The 22454-nt window shown below is 41.6% G+C and overlaps 1 pseudogene; it reads right to left on the bottom strand.

Moving 5' to 3' along the window:
• Window positions 1-1560: 1560 nt before the first annotated feature.
• LOC140726022 (uncharacterized) overlaps window positions 1561-22454 on the bottom strand; it is a 34524-nt pseudogene continuing 13630 nt past the window's right edge.

Genomic DNA, 22454 nt, shown 5'->3' on the forward strand with positions numbered 1-22454 from the left:
TCTACACAAGCAACAAAGGGCAAACTGAAAGTAAATTTGACATACGGAGGCAAAAGCACAGCAGTTGGAGCTTATCTGTTTAAAAGTGGAGGGCGAGCACTTTTCAGATGTGAATGGTTGAGAAAAATTCCAACTAGACAGGCACACAAAGAAAGCTCTCAATGTGTCATCAACAGGCAACTGCAGCCCAAATAGTAACACTGACCAGAGACTATCAGAGCTGCTTAATGCTAATGAGAAGGTGTTTGAGAAGGGGATTGGTAATCTCACAGGCATAAATGCCAGAATTGAACTGAATGAAGAAGCACACCAGGACTCCATAAAGTGCATTGAGTGTCTTACGCACTGCAGCCTAAAGTGGAGGCTCCTGGAATTCTATCCAAAGTTGAATGGAGTGATTGGGCCTTGCCCTTTGTCCCAGTGATCAAGAAAAGGAAGGCCAGACTTATTTGCACATGCAGGGACTTCAAAGTGAGCATCAACCTTGTGCTGCGTACTATGTAATATCCCCTGCCATGAAGAGAAGACATATTTGCATCTTTGGCAGGCAGGAAGAGGTTTTCTAAGATTGATTTGTCACAAGCCTATCTGCAGTGGAGATCAAGGAGTCAAGCAGGAAGCTCCTCACAATTATCACGGGACTGTCCCAGTACCATTGTCTTATGCATCAGCACCAGCAATTTAGAAAAGAGAAATGGACCAAATGCTCCACGATATACCAGAGTCACAATGCTACCTTGATGACATCATTGTGACTGGCAAGAATGATGAAGACCACCTCCAGAACCCTGGTAAAGTGCTTACCAGGCTGAGTGAGTGTGGTCTGCGCGCAAAGAGAGAGATATGTGAGTTTTTCAAGAATGAAATCTCATATTTTGGACATGTCGTTGACAAGCACGGCTTACATAAGTCACTGGAGAAGATTGAAGCAGTGCTACAGGCATCAAAACTGGAAAACTTGTCACAATTTAGGTCATACCTGGGCCTTGTAAACTACTACCACAGGTTTTTCCCAAATATTGCGACAGTGCTGCACCCATTGAATGCACTGTTGCAGAGAGGAGCAAAGAGGGAATGGACAGAAAAATGTGAAAGAACATTCAAGGAATCAAAGAGATGAATTACATCAGATGGATTGCTCACCCTTTATGACCCATGTCTGCCCATCAGACTGACTTGTGATGTGTCCCCTTATGGCATTGGTGCCATTCGGTCACACATCATTAAAGGGTGATCTGAATGCCCGATTGCATTTGCTTCAAGATTACTGATGAGCGCAGAATATGACTACGTACAAATCAACCGAGAGGCCCTTAGGCTTGTATGGAGAATAAAGAAGTTCCACAACTACCTCTAAGGACAAAAGTTTACACTAATAACAGATCACCAGCCCCTTTTGTCCATTTTCAGTCCCAGGAAGGGAATTCCAGTGATGACTGCTACCAAATCACAATGCTGGGCACTTTCCCTAGGAGCCCACTTTTATGACAAGGGCACCAAACAATAGAGCAATGCTGACGGCTTGTCATGTCTTCCACTGTTGGCAACAGCAGAGATGTTCTACACAGCATTGGTGAACCAGTTGCCAATATCAAATTCTAAAATACAAAGAGAAACAAGGAATGACCCGACATTTTCAAAAATCTATGAAATCACCATGCAAGGGAGGCCAGCTCACGGTAATCCTATGTTTCCTGAGTTCTCAGTGAGACAAGACCACTATCAGTATGTCAAAGACCGCTGATATGTGGATCTCGTATTGTGGTTCCCTCTAAACTGCGCACCAGTGTTAGAAAATCTGTATGAAGGACACCTGGGTACTGTCAAGATGAAGAGTCTTGCACAGAGCTACATGTGGTGGCCGGGAATAGATAGGCAGTATGAAGACTTGGCCAAAAACTGTTTGGGATGCCAAAAAGTTTAATATGCACTCCCACAGGCCATCTTCACTATAGAAAGAGTACATATTGAATTTGTTGGGCCATTTATAGACTCCATGTTTCTGACCACATCAGAATAGACTGTTTCTGCTCTGAGGACTATCTTCTCCTGAAAAGGCTTTCCTGAACAAATTGTGATTGAACAGATGACAATACATGTCAGAAGAGTTCAGAATATTCGTAAACAAAAATGGCATCAAACATTTCAAGTCAACTCACCACCCAGCAATGAATGGACGAGCTGAAGGATTTGTCCAAACCTTCAAGAAGTCCATTAAAGCCATGGATAAGGAGGATATTCCTCTACAGCAGAAGGTGGACAATTTCCTTTTTGTTTGTCAGAACTCTGTTCATGCGATGCAAATCAAAAACCTGCTTTGCTGTTCATGAGCAGGAATCTGAGATCTTGCATAGACCTCCTGTAACCGGATCTGTGGAGGGATGTGCAGAAGAAACAGTTCAGCCAGTTGGCAAGGAGCTTCGAGGTTGGACAGGAAGTCCTAGAGCTTGATTACCGAGAAGGCAAGTGGACATCCAGTAGGATAGTTCAAGAACTGCTCTGCTGATATACAGAGTGGGAGGTTGGAGGTCAGACTTGAAGACATCATGTGGACCAGATACTGGATGCTCAGCTGAAGAACACATCTGAGTCCACTGCATCCAAGGAGCTAGACACATTACAGCCATTGGATTTACCTGTCAGTGATGATCATGTCACTAACTGCAACATGACATCTGCAACAGAGAAAGTTGTCCTTGACAAGACACCGGCCAAACCTGATGCCACTCCACAGGTCCAGAGGTGCTATCCTGAAAGAAACAGGGCATCACCAAAACAACTGGATCTTTAGTATAGTGAAGTTAGTTATGGACTATTATTGTGAAAGCATCTTTATCTGAATATGGGTTATTAAAAGGAAGTTGAATATTTCATTAGAGCAAACACGAGGAAATCTGTAGATGCTGGAAATTCAAGCAACACACACAAAATGCTGGTGGAACACAGCAGGCCAGGCAGCATCTATAAGGAGAAGCACTGTCAACGTTTCGGGCCGAGACCCTTCGTCAGGACTAACTGAAAGGAAAGATAGTAAGAGATTTGAAAGTAGTAGGGGGTGGGGGAAATGCGAAATGATAGAAGAAGACCGGAGGGGGTGGGATGAAGCTAAGAGCTGGGAAGGTGATTGGTGAAAGTGATACAGAGCTGGAGAAGGGAAAGGATCATGGGACGGGAGGCCTCAGGAGAAAGAAAGGAGTGGGGCGAGCACCAGAGGGAGATGGAGAACAGGCAGAGTGATGGGCAGAGGGAGAGAAAAAACACAAACAGCTAAATATGTCAGGGATGGGGTAAGAAGGGGAGGAGGGGCATTAATGGAGGTTAGAGAAGTCAATGTTCATGCCATCAGGTTGGAGGCTACCCAGCTGGTATATAAGGTGTTGTTCCTCCGACCTGAGTTTGGATTCATTTTGACAGTAGAGGAGGCCATGGATAGACATATCGGAATTGGAATGGGATGTGGAGTTAAAATATGTGGCCACTGGGAGATCCTGCTTTCTCTGGCGGACCAAGCGTAGGTGATCAGCGAAATGGTGTTCAGCGAAGTGGGAGGAGCCAAAGGAGAAATTATTGAGAGTAAGAACTAGTTCCGCTAGACGGAGGAGAGTGGTGGTAGAGGGGAATTGGTTAGGTCTGGAATCCAAAAAGAAGCGAAGAGCTTTGAGACCGTCCTGGTGGGGGATGGAGGTATATAGGGACTGGACGTCCATGGTGAAAATAAGGCGGTGGGGGTCAGGGAACTTAAAATCATTGAAAAAATTCAAAGCGTGAGAAGTGTCACGAACATAGGTGGGAAGAGATTGAACAAGGGGGGATAAGACAGTGTCAAGGTATGCAGAAATGAGTTCGGTGGGGCAGGAGCAAGCTGAGACAATGGGTCTACCTGGACAGGCAGGTTTGTGGATCTTGGGTAGGAGGTAGAAATGGGAAGTGCGGGGTGTGGGAACTATGGGGTTGGTGGCAGTGGATGGGAGATCCCCAGAGCTGATAAGGTTGGTGATGGTATAGGAGACAGTGGCCTGGTGCTCCTTAGTGTGGTCATGATCAAGGGGTAAATAAGAGGAGGTATCAGAGAGTTGTCGCTGTGCCTCAGCCAGGTAGAGGTCAGTACGCCAGACAACAACAGCTTCCCCCTTATCAGCAGGTTTTATAGTGAGGTTGGGATTGGTGCGAAGGGAGCGGAGAGCAGTGCGTTCGGAAGGAGTGAGGTTGGAATTGGAACAGGGTGTGGTGAAGTCGAGACGGTTGATGTCCCGTCGGCAATTATCAATAAAGAGATCCAGAGCAGGCAGAAGACCAGAGCGGGGTGTCCATGAAGAGGAGGAGGGTTGAAGACCAGAAAAGGGGTCATCGGTGGGTGTAGGAGAGTCCTTGCCAAAGAAATAAGCTCGGAGATGAATCCAGTGGAAGAAGAGTTCAGCGTCATGGCTTATGCGGAACTTGCTGAGGTGTGGGCGAAGGGGGACAAAGCTGAGGCCCTTACTGAGGACAGAGCACTCTGCCTCAGAGAGCTGAAGGTCGGAGGGAATGGTAAAGACCCAGCATGGATGAGAGATGGGATCAGAGGGGGGAGGGAGGCTGGTGGTGTCAGTGGCGAGGGAAGGGTTGGGGTGAGAGGAAGATGGAGCCTCTGAGGGCCCAGGAGCTGACGATGGGATCTGAGGGAGAGGGGATGGCAGAGTGGTGGTGGGGGAAGGGGAGACGGGAGACACAATCGCAGCATGTGAAGACCCGGCCAGGAGTTCAACGCTGGAGTCGCAGTCGGTGGTTGTACAATCGCTTTAAAGCTGTCCATGGCCGTTGGAACCCGCGTTGATGGTGCTGGAGTCCGGGTTTTCAATATGCCCTGGGTTTCTGGGACAGCTGAGATCGACGGCCGGGCCCGGGGCCACGATGCAAAGACCATGCTCTGGGGTCTGCAGATGGAAGATCTTGCGATCCTTGCAGGACGTGATAAAGTCAAAGAAACGGCGATTGCACGCATGAATCCGACGGAGGATGAAATAACGGACAGGTCCATTGCAAATGGAAATGTTTTGTTATATATATAGTTTTATGTTACATTAATCTAAAGGGGAGGAAGTGTAATGTATGGATCTATGTCTTTTAGAGTAACGACTCCTCTTAACACTATGATAATCAAAACATAAACTGCTCTGTACTGCAATGTTAGCTATGTTCTCTCGATTGCTGCTTTCTGACCTGCTAAGGTTTTCCAGCATTGTCTTTTGTTCTTATTTTAGTTTTCCAGCATCTGGTGTTGTTTTAGTGGATTGATTTCTTCTTCTCTAGAATAGGCTTGCTGAGCATTTCCTCTGCTGTCACTTAAGATACCAGCAATCCTACAAAAGGTTTCGTGCTTACAAATTTTTCCTATTCCTACCAGGCTTTGTGTGCTTCCAATGTTCTCAGTGCTGTTCCAAATGCTCCTTTTCCAATTTGGACAGACATGGACCAGGAACTCCAAGAATTCAATAAGGATCTTGTACTTCTCTAGGGACACTTAGAGAATATGCTTAATAATCTAAACCTTATAAGCAGCACTATAAATACAACCATTGAACCAAAGTTCAAAGCAAATTTATTATCATACGTACAGTACATGTCACCATATATTACCCTGAGATTTATTTTTTAATACGAGGAAACACAGTAAAATCAGTGACAGAAACAACCAAATTGCGATAATAAATAAATAGTATTGAGAACATGGGTTGCAGAGTCCTTGAAATTGAGTCCATGGGTTGTGAAGTCATTTCAGTGCTGGGGTGAATGAAGTTTTCAACTCGGTTCAGAAGCCTCATGTTGAGTGGTAATAACTGATCCTGAATCTGGTGGCGTGGGACCTAAGTTTCCTGTACTTCGGAGATTCCGAACCTTTTTTATGCCATGAACCCCTACGATTAACTAAGGTGTCTGCAGACCCCAGGTTGGGACCTGCTGCTGTACTTCCTCCCTGATGGCAGCAGGAAAAAGAGAGCATGGCCTAGATGTGGGGTCTTTGATGATAGATGCTCCTTTCCAGTGACAGTGCTTCTTGCAGGTGTGCTCAATGGTGGATAAGGCCGTATTCACAACTTTTTGTAGCCTTTTCCATTCATTCCATACCAGGTTGTGATGCAACCAGTCAATATATTCTCCATTGTGCACCTACAGAAGTTTGTCAAAGTTTTAGATGTCATGATGATTCTTCACAAACTTTCTAGAATGTAGAGGCATTGCCCAGTCTTCTTTGTAATGCATTTATGTGTTGGACCCAGGACAGGTCCTCTGAAATGTTAATGCTGAGGAATTTGAAGTTACTGACCCTCTCCACCTCTGATCCCCTGATGAAAACCGGCTAATGGACCTCCAGTTTCCTCCTCCTGTAATCAATAAACATTTCTTTGGTTTTACTAACATTGAGTGAGAGGTTGTTTCTGCGGCACCATTTACTCAGAATTTTAATTTCCCTCCTGTATGCTGACTCATCACCTCCTTTGATTCGGCCAACAACAGTGGTGTCATCAGCAAACTTAAGTATGGCATTAGAGCTGTACCTAGCTTTGCAGTCATAAGTATAAAGTGAGTAGGGCAGGGTGCCAAGCATACAGTTTTGTGGTGCACCTTTGTAGAGGAGATGTTGTTATCAGTCCAAACTGACTGGAGTCTGCCCGTGAAGAAAATGAGGATTCAGCTGCACAAGGAGGTATTGAGGCATAGGTCATTTCTTCAGACCTAGAGTTTGTTTATTAATTTTGAGGGGATGATCATGTTGAATGCAGAGCTGTAGTCAATGAAGAGCATTCTGATGTATGCATCTTCATTGGCCAGATGATTTAGGATCAGTTAAGAGCCAATGAAATGACAACTGCTTTTCACCTGTTGTGACAGCAGGCAAATTGGGACAGATCCAAGTAGCTCCAATATTAGTCATTAATCTAAATGTATATCCCTTGCTACAGAAACTGGTGGAAGTTTTGCTTTTCTCATATGAAGATTGTGCTGGAACATTCTCCATGTGGTGCTGGCCTTTGAGCACTCTTAGAACTCCCTAGACATTCCAAAGAGACTGAAAACTGACACTGAGAATTCTGGACTGTCACAGCTTTACTCGTGTCAGGTTAAAAACACAGAGAAGCTTTTGAAACAGAGTTTTATCTCTCTCCAATGTGGTTTGCTGTGGCACCTTCAGTCCGCAATATCTGATGTCAGTTTAAACTAGTCCTGTCTTCTTGCACTACGCCATTTTCCCTACATCCCCTACATGTTCTTCTGCCTATCTAAATGCCTTTTAAATGTCGCTATCACCTACCCTGGCACAATGGTAGCATAGTGGTTAGCTCAATGCTTTACAGCACCATCTGTAAGATTAGTGTTCAATTACTGCCATTGCCTGTAAATAGTTTCAATGTTCTCCTCGTGACTGCTTGGATTTCCTCTGGGTGCTCCAGTTTCATCCCACATTTCAAAGACATATGGGTTAGGGTTAGCGGATTTTAGGAATGCTCTGTTGGCACTGTAAGCTTGGCAACATGTAGGCTTTCTGTACAATCCTTGCTGATTTGATAAAATGAAAACTCTGCATTGCACTGTTTTGATGTACATGTGACAAATAAAGTTAATCTTTAACTTTTAATCCATTGCTATCATTTGTAAACTCCTCTGTATGTGGGATATGTATATAAATTGTCACAATGGCTATCAAAGATATTAATGGTTTACGAACAAGGTTGAACACTTTATCCCTAAACTAGGTACATTTCATTGGTACATTTCCTACATTAAACTGTCTGAGGAGCTATTATCATATGATTCTCTTGTCCAATCCGAGTACAATATGTACGTATATGGAAATAGGTTCAAAAGTCCAAAGGGCAATGTGTGTATTTCTATTGATATCAGAGTCTTGGAGTGATACAGCAACCCAACTCATCCATTCCAACCAAGGTGTCCACCTCAGCCCATCCCATTTGCCCATCTTTAGCCTGTGTGAAACCCTGACTCCCCTGCAGAAAATCAGGTCAGGATCTTGATTCCTTTGCTTGTGTGCAATTAGTCTTGCAGCTTTTCTGTCAACTAGTACTTGTTTTAGTATTTAATATAGAACTTTTATTCTGCCTTATTGATTCGTGCAGTGTTGTGACTGGTCAATTATACTGCTAAATACATTGAAATCAACATGACAATGAAATCAGTGAACAGATCATCTATTTTGTGGCATTGATCAAAGGGATAATATCATCCAGAATGCTTTAAAGTACTGCAGGCATTTCTTTAAGTAATGTGATAGAACAAGTTTAACATTTGATGTACAAACATAACTGGGATTATTTTGGGCTTCATTAGCATTTGCAGGTGACTTATAAAAATTACACACAGTGTACATGAGGAGCTCATAAGGTCTGGCAGCATCTATGGATGGGAATAAACAATCAAGGTTTTGGGTCGAGACCCTGCATCAGGACTGGAAAAGAAGGTGGAAGAAGCCAGAATAGGAGGGCAAGAGGAGGGGAGGATGAAGTACAAGGTGGCAGGTGACAGGTGAAACCAGGAGATGGGGAGGGGGGTGAAGTAAAGAGCTGGGAAGTTAATAGGTGGAAGAGATAAAGGGTGGGAAAAGGGGGAATCTGATAGGAGAAGGTTATGGAAGAAAGGGAAGGGGGGGGGATCACCAGAGGGAGGTGATGGGCAGGTAAGAAAAGAAGGTATGAGAGGGAAACAAGAATGAGAAATAGAGAAGGAGAGGGACAATAACCGGAGGTCCAAGAAATCGATGTTCATGCCATCAGACAGAGTGTGGCCTCATCGTAACAGTAGTGGAGGCCATGAACTGACATGTAGGCATGGGAATGGGGAGTAGAGTTGAAATGGGTAGCCACCGAGAATCTGACTTTTTGTGGCAGACAGAGCAAGGGTGCTCAACAGAGCAGTCTCCAAATCTACATCAGGTCTCACTGATATAGAGGAGGCCAAACTGGGAGCACCAGCTCATCTTACCTGCCCGTTAGCTCCTGTTGAAGGGTCTGGGCCTGAAATGCTGATTGTATGTTCCCACCTCTAGATGCTGCCTGACCTACTGAGTTCCTCCAGTGCATTGTGTCTGCTGCTCTAGATTTCCAGCATCTGCAGTACCTTTTGTGTTTATAAAAATTACTTTGACATCTGGGACTTTAGAGCAAAATAATAGAAGAAAATGTTGTAAATACTGAACAGGTCAGGCAATCTCTGTCGAGAGAGAAACAATTAATGTCAGGTCGATGAGTTTTCATCCATCTTGAAGCTAACTTTAGAGGGTCAGAGGTCTGCCATTTACTCATGTTGATTCCCAAGGCTGTGCAGGTGCCTTTTGGGAACTGTTGCCTGTGTCCTTACCGTTTGCATGGTCTCCTAAGAGAAAAATCCTTAGCTACTCTTTTCCACTAGCGCAAGATAAAGTCAGTGCAGACCTTGCTTGCCCTTTACTTCATCCTCTTCCCAATGTGAGATCCTGGTAAGTTTGTCCTTAATTTTAACCCTCCCCCTTCAACCATCTGAGGGGGAGGACTAATGGGGAGAGATATCATAATTGAGCAAATTGACCTCAATCTGATCTCATTCCCACCCAATTAAATATTGATATTAGTGTTCAGAAGTCAGGTAATTTACAAGGTTCTTATAAAAAGTGAAGAGGTAGGTGCCCTGAAGGTTCAGACTAGCAATGGCATGATTTAATTTCAGCTGGAGGTGAGGATCCACCTGAACTCCCACGTGCCTAGCCACTGACTCAAGACGGGAGCAGCTCCCTAATGAGCAAAGTGCTGAAGATCCACGGCCGGGGGTGTAATGGAGGGGCTGGCTGCTGATTTTCTGAGCAGTTTCATTTCATTAGTTACAGGCACACAATCAGAGCAGAACCAACTGAACCAGAACAAAAGGACAGAGAGTTTTAAACATTGCTTACCCTTGTGTTCTCTGCAATCTTTTCCACGGTTCAGCTGATTCTGCTCGAATAAGGATCCTCCCTCAGAAACCTTTCCCCCACTGTCAGTTGTAAGAATTTATCAGTTGGTCCGGAGAGAGGAGGTTGTGCTTATTTTTTGGTACGTTGCATTATTAGACACATTTCAAAGGTTTTGCTTACCAATCTTGTTCTTCTGCATTTTGAAATCAGATTATTCATAACTGGAGGACTGCATTGGACTCATATATTAAATGTGTTATTTTCTATAGATTAATTTACTGTCAACTGAATGAAATAAAAGGTTACAAGTTTATCATGTTTAGATATATCATGAATATTTCCTTTGGAAAAGGGAGTAACTGTAATCTGTTACTCTTTTCAAATACATTGGATTGAAACATTTCCACCTAAAAATTAGGTCAAGAAGTATTTGGAGTTATATTATTTTAAATATTATATTTGTTATGTTGCTTGTAAAGCATGGATTAGAAACAATGTCTACTTGGAGTTTGAATGTTCTCTTTATAGCCTCATAGGTTTCTTCCAGCTCCTCCAGTTTTCTCCTATATCCCAATGACGTGCAGAATGTTGGATTAATTGGCCATTGTATGTTGCCCCTGGTGTGTAGGTGAGTGATAGGATCTGCAGAAATTGATGGGATTGAGGGGAAAATTAAAAAAAATTGTATTAATATAGGATTAGTGTAAATGAGTGTTTGTTGGTCAGCAGGGATCCTGTGGACTGAAGGGTCTGTTTCTGTGCTGTATGTATCTATGGTTCTATGAACATTTTGAATTATATAAACACATGCACAGTATGTACTGATTGTATGTCGTATGCATAGATTATGTCCTTTCGTCAGAGACTGAAGAATAAAAATACTGTTGAGCCACAGGCCCGCGTCTGGAACTCTCATCGATCGATTGTGCTCTAAAAAAACCAAACAAGATGTTACATGGTGGCGCCAGTTAAAAGAATAAAATGAAAAATAAATCTACATTACACATGCGGTAAGAGTGCTGAATTAAAATAAAGTCAGCCCTAGTTTGTCGTTACTGTGTGTGTAAGGAAAGAAAGGCTGCAAACTCAGATCATGATGGAAAGCCAATGATGCTGAAGAAGAATTCAGATAAATTAAACACACATGGAAGCTGGCATTCAGTAGTTTCTGAAAGGCTGAAATGATCAGAAAAGAAGGTCAGCAATATCCTTTAGAGGAAAGACGAGTAAGAATTAAATCCTTTCAATGGTTAGGAAATGAAGAAGAATTGAAATAAAAATCCAATGTGATCTTTGAAGTATTCTCTACATACCCTGAACAATTTTATTAGGTACAGACACACAGTCTAGGCAGAATCAGCTAAACCAGAACAAAAAGACAGTTAGCATCACTCAATCCACAGGTACGAATTCTAAAGCCTGAGTCAATAAAATGGTGATTTCTGAACACACCTAAGGAATACAAACCAGTAAATAAAGATTTAATGAAATATATCAAAACATTGGTATACTGGGTGTGTGGAAGACTTCAATTGGTATGGTAGACCAGATGTGCAGAATTACTTAATTTGTAGGGGGCAATAGGCATGTGGAAGACTTCAATCAGTAAGATTGATTAGATGTGCAGAAGACTTTAATCAATGCAGTAGAATTTGCAGTCAGATCACAGGAGGCTACAATTAGGCAGGTGTAAACTCTACTACTGAAACAACTAACTTCCAGGACAACCCTGGGGAAGGAAGCACGGGTGATGTAGTTAGACAAAAGAAACAAAAGATTAAGCACTGGATATCTGCCGCTGTAAAAGTGTTAAAGTCAGAATATATCATGCCCTGCATAGAGATAGAACTTCAGTTTATGTCACCCATTGGGACTGGCAATGCAACTCCATATGACATACAGAGAAATAGTGAAATGACCAAAGGAATCAAAACTAGAACATTCGCATGATGGAAGGGAGCTTCAGAGCACAGTAGTTATTGGAATGATCAATCTCAAATGCTTTTCATATTTATTCATGGATTCCAAGGAGGACATTCAGCCCATCAATCAATAATATTTCTCACATTTCTATCTGTCCTTGTCCTTGTTTCTTCCTCAGGTGTTAATTCCCTCTGATACTCCTGTCAGCCACCTACACAAGGAACAACATTTAGCTGGCATTTAATATTTAACCTATCAACTGATCTAGGGGATCAGCATTTCCTCTATTTTTTTTTACAGCTGAGTGGACCAACCATTGCGCTGAGTAGAAAGTGTTTACACAGCCTGACAACTGCACGGCACTTTAATAAAACATTATATAGAAGAAAGCTCCAGCTGCACAGCAACAATGTCTATGTGCATGGGAGCCTTTCAGCTACTGTGCGGCCATGTGCCTGCACAGCTTAGAGGGAACAGCGTTAGGGACCCTGAGGGAAGGCAGCACACCAGAAGGAAGAATTGGCACCTAAGATCAAGATGAACCCAAGGTTGGTGAAGCTGCGTAGCAACACAAACTCCACGGTGTCCATGTGGAGTAAGTGGGTGAGGTAGTCGTCAGCAAACTGAAATTTTTCCCACTATCAATATTGGAAAAAAAGAAAAAGAAACAAATCCACTATACTAAGCATAAAGCTTGCTCTAGACAGAGTGGCATCATGTCAACTTGCTAACGCCAGAGTTTGTACCTGGAAAACTGAAACATGTGGGTGTCCAACAGAAGCTATCCTGAAATAAAATAATATCATAGCTACAGTGTGTAGAGGGGTAAAATTCAAGAATTTGGAATGACCAAAATTAGGAAAACACAAAGAAGATGAAGGAAATTAAAAGAAAGTTGAAAGAAATATGCCAATTGAAAAGGCTTGGTATTTAGAAACAATGGTTAGCTTCCTTCTTCTTCAGCCCTTTACATCTTCTACCTATCTCCTTCCAGCTTCTCACTTCATTTCCCCACCCCCACTCACCTTCCCCACCACCCAGCTTCCTTCTTCTGACTTGTGCCCCCACCCTTTCCAATTCTGCTGAAGCATCTCAGCTCCGAAATGGCAAACCATTTATTCCTCTCCATAGATGCTGTCTGGCCTGCTGCATTGTGCCAGTATTTTGTGTGAGTACCCAAAATGTTTTGATAAGATAATTTAAAGATTTTGAATAATGCATCACAATTAATTCCCAAGTTAAACCATTATTACAGTCCACCTATAATAAACCACTTGAGTGAAGGGAGAGGCTGAAAATGTGCTGAAAATATAATTGCTGAATTCACAAAATTAACAGACTAAGTCAGATGGAATTAATTTATAGATGGCTAAGGATATGCAGAGAAAGACCTAAATCAAGTGATCTAAGAGGATTTCTACATGCCCATTTCTCCAGAAATCATGAAATTTATGGGCTTATGTACAGTTTAAATTTCTTTAAGCTTGTTGGTTTTAATATTTTTATACCAAATCTTTTTCAGTCTTCCTCATTTGAGTTGACTTCCTTCCTAAAAGACAGTTCTCAAAAGGTAGCTCAGGAAATGGTTTGCATTGTTTTAGTATAACATCGACTTTTAAATTCATGGTCCATTAACAAAGCCATATAAATTTTCACTGTTTAACTGTTTCACAGTTTTTAAGAATAGTGTCTTTGAATTCCAAACCGAATGTATACTGTAAATCATTAAAATTGGGAGTATAAGTAGATAATGCTGTAAAATCTGCACTTAGCAAATTTGCTTCTAATGACATATTTGTGAATTTTAATTTCAGCTATCTGAATAAAATTATGCCTCTTAATTTAGATATCATTTTCACCTATTGCTTTTCAAAGTTACAGTTAACTAGGCAAAAAACATCTCAGAAAATCAGTGATGATATTTCTCACTTCCTATTCTGAATGATACAAACAAAGTCAACATCTCTTGATCCCTGGCTGCAGTCAAGCATTGAACAAGAATTTAACCTCACCGACATTTGAGAGATAGATCTGGAAATGCAGCAGTTTCTCTTCCAAAAATGACCATTAAGTACCTTAAATTAATCCAGTAGCTTTCATGATTATATGCTGACACTGACCTTGGTTTCTTTGTATGCAGTATGCTTTGGTAAATGTCATAGAATCAGAAAATGTCGTGACAACAAGATGTAAAAGAACATGCAGTGTGAGTTCCCTGCTATTAAAGTAAGAGTAAACAACTCAAGATAAGCTCCAACTCTGATCAAAAGTAGACCTTACAGAATGGCTGCATTTTCACAGTTCACTTTAGAAGTCTTTACAATTGGTGACAGGACTTTTTTATACAGGCAATAAATTAGTAGTGCATGGGAGAAATCAGACAAATCATTCTCTTACCTTCAAAGTGTTGCTCCTCTGTTCCATATCTTGTGGAATCCTTTACAGAAGCAGAAAGTAAGAAAAGATTGTTCCAGCTTGATACAGCTCGATAGCACCAGCTAGGTTATTATTGCATCTCCTAGCCAGTCAGTGCACAGAAAGTTTGAGGTAACAGTAGTCACTGGGTTTGTTTCTGAACAGTAGCATCTGATTTTAAAAGCAGATTAATCAACTTCAAAGAAAAAAAGATAAAGGAAGTTCAAGAGATTAAAATTTCATGAGTCATGAGGTAATATTGCAGCGCTATAAAATCCTGTCTAGACCGCACTTGTGTTCATTTCTGGTCACTTCATTATAGGGTGGATGTGGAAGCTTTGGAGAGAGTCCAGAGGACATTTAGCAAGATGCTGCATACTTTGGAGAGCATGCAATATGAGGATAGGCTGAGTGAGTTAGAGCTTTTCTCCTTTGAGTGAAGGAGAATGAGAGGTGACTTGATAGATATGTACAAGAAGAGGCATAGATCAAGTGGATAGACTTTTTCCCAAGGTGGAAATGGCTAATATGAGGGAGCATAATTTTATGATGATTGGAGGAAAATATAGGATTTTAGACATAGTTTTTTACTCAGAGACTGGTGGGTTCATGGAATGCACTGCTCGGGATGGTGGTAGAGACAAATACATTAGAGACATTTAAGAGACTTTGATAGGCACATGAATGAAAGAATAATGGCAAGCTATATGGGAGGGGAGTTTTTGACTGATATTAGAGTAGGTTAAAACGTCAGCAGAACACTGTGGGCCGAGGTGCCTGCACTATGATGTAATGTTATATGCTCTATGTTCTATGAACACAGTGCTAGTCTTCAATTGGTGCCTTGGCCATGTAATACTGTTTTATTGGCAAAGGAAAAGAAAAGCTGGCTTGAGCACATGTGGATAGCACTAGTAAACTGGGTGTAAAAAGGTGTATTTCTCACATTACATATTCAGGGTGGAGATGTTTGGCCTATGATCTTCTCGAAGTACAAGTCAATGCTGAAAGTATGTCAAGATTATTGGAGAACTTGTCAATCTACAGACAATAGAGAGTTATAAATTCAGCACATATAATAAAAGTTGGCAGAGTATGAGCTGAAGTACTGCAGCAAAGACCAGTAAATGCTTTGTAACTTTGTTTTAAGATTGTGCATTTGGCGATGAGTTTGCATGTGGTTTAAGAGATGAAAGGGCTGAGGTGAAGATTCTGAGCACAGAAAGACTGTTGTTGTGGTGAACTACATATACCTGTCTGGATGCCCCCCCGCTGACTGCTCCTATGGCTCCTCCCACGGACCCCGGTATAAAGGCGATTGGAGGCACAGCCCCGGCCTCAGTCTCCAAGATGTAGTGTGGTGGTCACTTGCTGCTTGTTCTTTCTTCCAGACAATAAAAGCCTATACCTCACCTCACGTCTCCGAGAGTTATTGATGGTGCATCAGTTGTGATGGCAGTTTAGAGAAACAGGGAATTCTGCTTTGTTACAGCTATAGCTGTAGTGATAACCTTCATTCAAAGGTAATTCCTGGAGCATTAGATCAGAAACAAGAACATGTCATGTGACTGTAAATACTCCAAGTGACTTACAGATGTACCTGTACATCATTTCCTACACAGCTGTATCTGTAAAGAGTCAAAGTGCTACTGATATACATAGAAAGTTAGTGTAGCAGCAAATAGTATTATAAAACACAAAACAACTGATAGGAGCATAGTTTTAAAAGCTACATCAGCAGAGAAGAAGCAAGTTATACAAGTAAGAAATCTGCATACGATTTTACAACCATTGCAAATTATACAAAATTTATTTTGCAGAACTTCTAGTGCTACATACAATTGTAGTGATAGACAACAGGACTATAATATCACAGTCCTGATAGAGAAACATTTCAACACAGTGGCTCATTGTTTCCTTATGGGGAAGGATATCTATTGCAAACTGTTCAGTCAACTATCCTCAGTAAGGAACTGAGTGAGTCTAAATTCAGTCTAAGATTTACTCAGGGCAAGTTTTAGAAGTCTTTGGAGAAACACAGTGCATGGTATATTATATCTTAGGTTACCCATAGTTGTCACGGATTATGCCAGGTGACTAACAATAAAGGCAAAGATCAGAAGTTGCCAGTGCGGAAGAACATCAGTCTGATGTTCTCTTCAGGTTATTGCATGAATTGTCACATATTTCTCATGAATATTTGATTCTCAATTACAACTGATACTTCCTGATAACAGACCTTGGGGTTGCTCAAGCGACTCAGCAATATGTATCAAAAAAGATGATCAACAAAATAGAAGGACAACTGGGTTGCCTTCATATCTCCAGGTCTGAGTTACCACCTGCCTAGAAATGTTTCAAATGAGGCAACTGATCAATCATTCCAAAAGTTGACAAGTTTGTGAATGACGTGCATGCTAAAAGTACTGGACTTGTCCATATGAAGAATATGTTGCCAGAAATTTTGGCTAGTAGCCAAATACGTTGTGCTCATATATCCAGTTTTCAGAGGAATACCAGTGTGGTATTACAGCTGGGCAAGTAACCATGGGGCTATACCAATGAGTCAAAATCAATTTTAGTTAAAGTAGAATCATTTCCTCATGCACAACAGCAGACAATTAAAATGATATGTAATTAATTGTTCAACATGTAATATTCAAGAGTTTTGAATACACATGAAGTTTTGGCAGAACTAATGACTAAAAATGGATCTTAATTCATGTCAAATATATTTGAAAAATTTATGTTTTCGAAAGGCATCAAATCACTGGGGCAGTTGTACCCGCTTGCTTCCAGTGAGGCAGCAGAGTGTTTTACTATTAGCCATCGATCAGCTAACTGTTTGCAGGTGCTCCAACCTCTGCTACCAGGTTAGCCATTAATGCATCATTTTCTACACGTGAGAATATGTTGGAAGGGTAGGGAGACAGAAACTGACGTGCAGAGGAAATTACAACCGCTGTCAAGTGAAGAGGTCAGAATCAACAGAGCATCCAGCAAGCATAAAATGCGGAAATAGGAGCTTATTTATTTATTTATTGCAATACAGCGCAGAATAGGTCCCTCCCGCCCTTCGAACTGCGGTGCCTAGCAATCCCTCGTTTTAATCCCAGCCTAATCACGAGACAATTCACAGTGACCAATTAACGGCACACCTTTGGGCTGTGGGAGGAAACCGGAATACCTGGAGGAAACCCACGCAGGCATGGGGAGAATGCACAAGCTCCTTCAAGGCAGTGGTGGGAAAGTGCAAACCTGTTCTTTTGCTGGACTTACATTAAAACCCCTTGTTTAACGTCCTTGTGTCCTATTACTACAGAGAGAAATGACTAGATCACCAACAGCTTCCAAACTCCACATCAGGTGGCACGACAACCTATAAATCATCAGTCCTATGCAAGCTACATATCGTGTATGATAATTTTATACTGATATAAGTTGAATTCCTAGCTATTGGATCATGAGTATAATTGATGTGATGTCATATCCTGTAATGCATAGAAACAAGCAAGAATAGGAGAAGGAGTCGGCCATTTGATCATTTTTGTCTGTATTATCATTCAATGCAATCATGATAAATGTTCATTATAGCATTTTCTGCTATGAAGGTCCAGAATTACAGGAATCCATTTAATACACTTTTGTTGTACTTTCCCATAAAAACAAAGTGCTTCATTTTTTGTATAACAAGACCAAAATTGCACAAAACAGTCCAGCTGTGGTCCCACCCCTGTATAATTGTAGTAAAACACCTGGATCTATACACAAAACCATTTTAAATGAAGGCTAGTATTCCATTTGCCTCCTTAACTGCTTGCTGCATCTATCCATTTTCTCTCAGTGGCTGACGTACAAGTACAACTAACTTCCTTTGTACAGCAACATTTTTCAAACTATCACAATTAAATAACACCTGGCCTGTTTGTTTTCTCTAACAAAAATTATACTGCATCTGCTGTCTATTTGTCCGTTCACTTAATTGTCCCAAACTATTCTGAAACCTAGTGTGGCGCATGGCTAAGTGGTTAAGGCATTGGACTAATGATCTGAAGGCATCGTCAGGCAGCTGAGGCAACATGTTATGTTCTTGAGCAAGGCACTTAACCACACACTGCTCCAGTCCAGCCAGCTGAAAATGGGTACTGGCAAAATGCTGGGGGTTAACCTGGCGGCCTATCTGGGGGGTGGGGGGGGGAGTCTCCTACTCTCAGTCGCTTCACACCATGGAAACCAGCACAAGCACCAGCCAGGTGAGCCTAGAAGGCTCGGGACAGACTTTAACTTTTAACTAATCCTGAAGCCTCTTTGAATCCTTCTCAAAGATCACAATTCCACTTTTTTCCTATTGTCAGTAAGCTCCAAAATGTCATGTTCAGTGACCTCATCCAAGATATCAATATACTGCATATTGTGAACAGGTGATTCCAAAATCACTTCACTCATGCCTGTCTGTTACTCCAAGCAAAACTATTTACTTCCACTGCCTGTTTTGTGCCTGTGAACCAATGTTTAGTCCATTCCAGAATATTTTCCCCAGTACCATGTGCTTTACTAACCACATGTGGGACTTTATCAAAGGTCTGGTGTAAGTTAAAAATACACCCATCCCCAATATCTATTCTAACAGTTACACCCCCCCAAAAAACTCCAGTAAATTTGTCGAACATGATTTCCCTTTTATTTCCATCCCAGCTTTGTCTAATTTTGTTGAAATTTTCCAACACTGTTGCTAGCACCTTCTCTATAATGGACTCTTGCATTCTCCTATTACAGATAGTAAGCAAATAACTGTTGTTCTTTGCTTTCTCTCTACCATTTTTATTTGAACAGTGAAGTTAAATTTATCACCCTGCCGTCTGCAAGAACCATTCCATCTTCTATAGCAATTTGGAAGATGACATCTAATTAGATTATTTAAGAGATTACAGGGATATTCTTGCAGAGTATATTAAAGTGTAGTCATCTTGATTTTCCAAAATATATACTCTCAGAGGAGATTATACATAGGTAGGTTAAAAAAAAACACATTCATGAGTGCAGAAACCATTCAATCAATTGGCATGTCTCCAATGATTTTAATGTAAAGCCTCATTGAGTGGCCTGTGTTGTTTCAGTTTATAAGGAATAATGCCGCTATTGATTTTTGAGTATAGCTTCAACAAAATTCTCCTCTAAATGAGATTGTTATTATGCAAAGAAGATCATAATGTCTGAGTTACCAAGCTTTCATTTATGATGGCCATTGTCTGTTGCAATCATCTTGATTGTCAGTCCATTACGATGGTCTCGTTCTTCCAATAAACACTGTAAAACATGAAGGATGTTGACAGCTTTGTGTTTATCCTCTAACAAGGTGACATTTAGCAATATCAATCATAATAATTATCATCAAAAAAGCCAATGGACCATGGCTGAAAGGTGACCTCATGCACTGTTGATGGGGAGCACTGTAAGGTGAAGAGCCATTTGGCATGTCATTGCATATTTATTCAGTGAAACCATTTCATTTTAACTAGATTTTCCAAAAGGCGAAATTTTAAAAAAATGAAAATGAGAAGAGTAATTTATCGGTGATACAAATAATTAACCAATCTCAGTGTGAAATAAGCCTGAAGTCATGTAAAACTGGAATTGTTTGGAGCAATTTTTGTCTGTTCAGGTTTTTTTTGAGTTTCATTTCTTCAAATCGGTTCTCCTGTTGGATGATACATATTGCTGGCTGCTGGGAAAACAACTGACAGCACGATTGTGAATTCAATAATGCTGCAGATAAAAGTGATGTGGTGTAGAAATGAAATGCAGAGTTCACTTGATGATATAATCCTTATGAATTTCGAGCATCATTGGACAGGTAGATCAGCTTCATTCCTAGTTAATTGCAGGGATAAGGCCGTAAGACATAGGAACGGAATTAGGCCACTAGACTAATCAAGTCTGCTCCGTTGTTGCACCAGGACTGATTTATCAACCCATTCTCCTGCCTTTGCTCCATACCCTTTGATGCCCTGACTAACCAAGAACTCTGTTTTAAATACACTCATGGCACTGAATTTCACAGATTCACCACTTACTGGCTGAACAAATTTCTTCTCATCTCTGTTCTAAATGGACATCCCTCCATTCTGAGGCTGGTACTAGACCCACACACTATAGGAATCAATAGGAGTTACCCTCTCCACATCCACTCTGTCTAGGCCTTTCAATATTCAATAGGTTTCAATGAGTTTGCACCTCGCCCACTATTCTTGAAAACATAATGATTGACTCCAGCGTATCCTGAAAATTGACTCCCAATTCCTTTTGCACCTCTGATTTTTGAATTTTCTTAACATTTAGAAAGTAGTATTCTACCAAAGTGCATGACCATATACTTCCCTACATTATATTCCACTTTCCACTTCTTTGCCTTTTCTCCCAATCTGTCTAAGTGTACCAGTTAAAGCCTGCACTCTGGGTATGACCATCTCAGTAAAAACTCATCTGTGAAGTTTGCAGCCCCGCAGATAGTCTTGAGTGCCTAAATCCTATCGGGAAACCACATAGTTCTGAAGGATTCAGTAACAGTATCATTTATTAATATCAGAATCTGAATTAATTTTAATATCATTGGCATACGCCATGAAATTCACTGTTTTGCACCAGCAAAAGTAGTGTAAACAGAGAGCCAAAAATAGCGAGTCTTCATTGGCTGCTTCATGATCCGTTCTAGAACTTGATGTTGGAGGGGAAGTATGTATTCGTAAAATGATGAGTGTGTGTCTTCAGGCACACTAGAGAGCATGTCCTGGATGATGAGAGTCCTTAATGATGAATGCTACATTTAGAAGATGCCTCGATGCTGGGGAAGGTTGTGCCCATGATGAAGCTAGATGAGTCTGAAACCTTCTGCCATATAATTTTGTACCAAGTCTCTGTCACAAACCCACCAGTCCAATTCAATGCTGTTGCCCGTATTCATGGTAACTTCTAATACCTCTGTAACTATGGGGTTTTTCATTATTTGCAGTGTGCTCAAAGTCATAAAGTGACATACAACATGGAAACTGTTTCTTGGCCCACTGACTGTAGTGACAATCAACCTCATATTAAGCTAATTCCCCCGTCCCCACTTGCTCTTCAACTGCCTCCAGATTCTACCATTCACCTACACAGCAGCACACTTTGCAAAGGGTACCAATCCACATATTTTTGCTATACGGAAACCAGAGCACCCAGAGGAAACCCACATGGTCACAAGTAATGGAAACTTCCCACTGCTGCGACTTGAGGTCAGGATTGAACCCAAATCACCAGCAGCGGCAGGGAGCAGCCACACTAGTGCCTCCCAGCTCCAGGCTTGATCTCCCACTGACAAGCAGGATTCCATCAGTGCATGGCCACACAATCCTGGCATCACTATGGTAGAACAAAAAGAGTAGTACTCAAAGCAGCAGCCCAAAGAAGACAGGACACTCACAGGGATGAAAGGCAACTGAAATCAAAGCCTAAGAAGAAAAGGTCATTTGCCAAGAAGATGGTTTGCTCTGTTTCTGCAGAACTAAATTCTTGCAAGATTTGTTCCTAACCAGTGTTCAATGGTGTTAACACAATTTTGGCACCCGTATCTCCTTTATGTGTTACCCAGCAGTGTCCCAATGGATGCAGTGTGAATTTCACTCAGTTACTAAGTCTGGCATTCAGCAACACAGCAGGGTTAAGGCATACTCCACATGAGAGATGGAGAGACGAACAGCAGCAGTACACTTCACGACAGCCATGGTGCCAAAAGAGGCTGCAGGGGAGGAGGGCAGAGCCCACTATTTATTGAAAGCAGAGGAATATTAATGGGTGAGATTCACACATGGAACAGTGGCTTCTACATCAAGGGAGCTAAGAATCCAGCCAGGGAGGCCATTTAAAACACACATATACACACACACACACACACACACACACACACACACACACACACACACACACACACACACACACACACACACACACACACACACACACAATATCATTGCTCTGATGAACATATGGGTTAAGGGATGTAAGGGACAGAAAGAGACAGACGGAAGGAATGGAGAAAGGACCCTGCATGGTCTGTAAGAATGGAGGAGGAGGAGGAGGGGGGTTTGCTCCCTCTCCTGAAGCTTTCCCACTTGTAATTGAAACTTCACTCATCAACTTCCATGGAAGTTTCTTTCAGTCT

Source organism: Hemitrygon akajei, chromosome 4 (assembly GCF_048418815.1).
Source record: "Hemitrygon akajei chromosome 4, sHemAka1.3, whole genome shotgun sequence".
Classification (NCBI taxonomy): Eukaryota; Metazoa; Chordata; class Chondrichthyes; order Myliobatiformes; family Dasyatidae; genus Hemitrygon; species Hemitrygon akajei.